Raw genomic sequence first — 3,695 nt, 5'->3', positions numbered from 1 at the left:
CCTTTAATAAAACTAAATAAGCTGCTATAGTGTTTATCAAGTTTTAGATGAGGAGTACCTATAACTTCTCCCACTTTTAAATTTCTCTTGACTACTCACAGATGTGAGGCCTGAAGACCAGATGAAGTTGGTGGCTTTATTTTTATTTTATACTTCAAGGAGAGTCACTAAGTTTTAAACTTTTGATTTAATGACACAGGTAATTCTTATAGAAAAGTAAAAATACAATAAATAAGGAAGAATTTACCTCTAATTCCTTTACCCATATGTAACTAGTATTTACGTTGTAAATGTGTAAGGTTTCACACCTTTCTATGCACAAAATACCCACGTACACCACACGCGCACACACACACATGCACACACGCACAATTTTTAATTAAGCCCATGTTTTCTAATCTGGTTTTTTGTCCTAAAAAAAATTATGAGCAATTTTCCATGTCAACAATATCCGTGTACTTTAGTGAACGCCATCCTGAGATGCCAGAGTGAGTGACCAGTATGAGGAGAGATGAAACGGGCCAGCAGCAGAGGCTGCAGAATCCAAGGACGGTGCCAGGCACACAAGCGTCCTGCAATATTGAGAGCAGGTCAAGCAGCAGGGACGGGGAGTCCATTTAGCCAGACGGCCACGGTGCCAGAATAATCAACCACATGGGAAAGATGCTAGACTCCTACATCACACCACATGCAAAAAGAAATTCTGGGTGAATGAGAGATATACATTTAATATTAGAATGTGTGTAATAACAGAATAAAATGTACCAAAGTATTGCCTTCATGTTGAAATGGGAGAAAACTTTATGATGGCACAGGAGTCATGAAACACATTAAAAAAGGGAAAAGAATTACGTGCTGATAAGTCAAAGTTACCACAAAGCTGTGGAAAAAGATAGATTGGGGGAAAATATGTGTAACACATATGGCAGAAAACTGGTAGTAACCTGAATCTGTAACAAGATCGCACAAATTAATAAGATTTAAATAATGAAAAAAATGATATGTGTACACGATTCCCAGTGAAAGACACAGAACTTGCTGATGTACACACAGAAAGGTGCTCAAACTCACTGTAAGTCACGGCACCGCATGCTGAATAAATACTGAGATGCTGTTTATATACGACTCAAATCCAGGGGGAAAAAGTTGTAAAATGATGACATTGGTGTCAGCAACATATTGGGTGTGGAGTTAGCCCTATAACACATTGCTTGTTATGGCAACAATGAGAAATAATTGCACAATAATAAAATAAAACTACACATGCCCACTGACGTCAGGAATCCCATCTTAGAGAATACAGCCTATGGCAATAAAACCAAAGGCACCAAGGCGACGGGTATGAGCTTGGTAGCACTGCTATACACAGTGGGACAAAAACAACAACTGAATGTTCATCCGTAGAAAAATGATTGAAGTATATCCACATAAGGAAATGCTTTTTATTAAATGTTTATGATTTTTATTAAAAAGTTTTTTATTAAAAGATGAAACTATAGAGTTATATGTACAGTATGAGTGTATAGTGTGAGTACAGAAGTGATAGATGATAAGTAGGTAGATAGACAGATAGATTTGTGAAAGACTACACAATAAAATATGTGACGAAGGCTTAACTCAAGGACGATGGAGAGAAGACATTAAATTTTCCTTAATATCTATTGCATATTGTATATTATTTTGTAATAAAATACTTCATAATATTTAAAAAATTATACAACACAGGAGATGATTTAAAAGACCACGGTGCCGTTTATAAATGTTCTTTGAGCTCAATGATGAACCAATTACCATGTCTTTATGCAGCAAGTATTACTAGACAGCTACCACAAACCAGGTATATTGTTCTAAGTGTCTAAAATACACCAGTAAAAAACCAAAGGTCTCTAATCGCACCACTCTTACAGTCTAGTGGGGAAGAACAAACAAGTAATCATCATTTTAAAAAGGCAAACTATGAAGTATGCGAGGAGATAACGTGCTATGAAAACAACAGTGCAGGTGAGGGCTCAGGAGGCTGCAGGGTGGATGGGAACCCTCCCAGTAGAGGGCACAGCATGGAGGCCAGAGGGCACAGCATGGAGGCGAGAGGGCACAGCATGGGGGTGAAAGGGCACAGCATGGAGGTGAGAGGGCACAGCATGGAGGTGAGAGGGCACAGCATGGAGGTGAGTGGGCACAGCATGAGGGTGAGAGGGCACAGCATGGAGGGGAGTGGGCACAGCATGGAGGGAGGGCTCAGGAGGCTGCAGGGTGGATGGGAGCCCTCCCAGAAGAGGGCACAGCATGTGCAAAGGTCTTGGGCATCTGAGAAACAGCAGATGCAGGGAGTGAGATGAGACAAGGGGAGGAGAAGGGGTCCGAAGGAAGAGGGCCTCAAGGGCCATCATAACCTACAGCTTTTCTCTGCGTGAAGCTGGGGGCCATGCCAGGGTTTTGAGCAGATGAGTGACAAGGTCTGACACCCACTGTTGTGTTCAAAACAGGCCACATCGGGGAAAGCCCAGGAGCAGGAGGGCCTGTTGGTGATCCCTGCAGTGGAGCAGGCAGAACAAGCGTTCCTGGTGACCCAGGGCTGAGAGGTCATCAGAGGATTCCAGTCCATAGCACACTGCTTAGTTGGAGCTCTGTATTTTCAAGAAGTTTGCTATTGATGTGGTATTAGTCTGTTTTTACGCTGCTATAAAGATACTACCCAAGACTGGGTAATTTATAAACAAAAGAGGTTTAATTGACTCACAGTTCCACATGGCTGGGGAGGCCTCAGGAAACTTACGATCATGGTGGAAGGGGAAGCAGCACCTTCTTCACAAGGTGGCAGGGGAGAGAAGAGTGAATGAAGAAGGAACTTCCAGCCACTTAAAAAACCATCAGCTCTTGTGAGAACCCACTCATTATCACGAGAACAGCATGGGGGAAACCCCATGATCCAATCACCTCCCACCAACACCTGGGGACTGCAAGTCAAGATGAGGTTTGGGTGGGGACATAAAGCCTAAACATATCAGGTGTTTAATGGCTAATATTTAAACGCTGGCAATGTTTATTTATTTCTTTAATGAGGTTGCATCCTTATAAACAGTGGTTAAAGACCAAAAATCACTTTCTGGAGCATCAGTTTTAATAATCTCATTTATTCTACATATATATCATGATTTATTCAACCAAGTACTTACATAGATTGCTTCCAAATTTTGCAATTATAAAGAGTGTTCAAATAAGCAGCCTTACAGAGTCATCTTAGAATGTTCTGCTGATCAACTCTTTAGAATACATTGCTAGAAGTGAATCAAGGAGCATGTTCATTTTAAGGCTTTTGACCGTTCTGCCGAATTGCCCTCCAGGAATTTTCTCCTGATTTGCAGTCCCACTAGCAGTCTGTTGTAAGAGGGTACATTTCCTCCCGAGCAATGGGTGTTATTATTATGGTTATTCTTTTTGATCTCTGCCAATCTGATTGGGGAAAAGGAAGTTTTCTAATTTGATAAATGGTGTGTGTATTAATGTTGGCTTTTACTGCACGAGTAAACTGATCAACAAGAAAGTAAATTAACCCAATAGAGAAAGTGACTCACAGCCACAGCAAACTTACAAAAAAAAAGTTTTAATTCTCTTATGCCTCTAAATGGACACTGCTGACAGGCATGCATGCTTTACATGTACTTATAGTCATAATGTAGTTACGAGTTTACAGG

The sequence above is a fragment of the Symphalangus syndactylus genome, chromosome 2, assembly GCF_028878055.3.
Source record: "Symphalangus syndactylus isolate Jambi chromosome 2, NHGRI_mSymSyn1-v2.1_pri, whole genome shotgun sequence".
In the NCBI taxonomy this organism is placed as follows: domain Eukaryota; kingdom Metazoa; phylum Chordata; class Mammalia; order Primates; family Hylobatidae; genus Symphalangus; species Symphalangus syndactylus.
The sequence above is the reverse complement of the archived record's forward strand: the minus strand, read 5'-3'. Positions refer to the sequence as shown.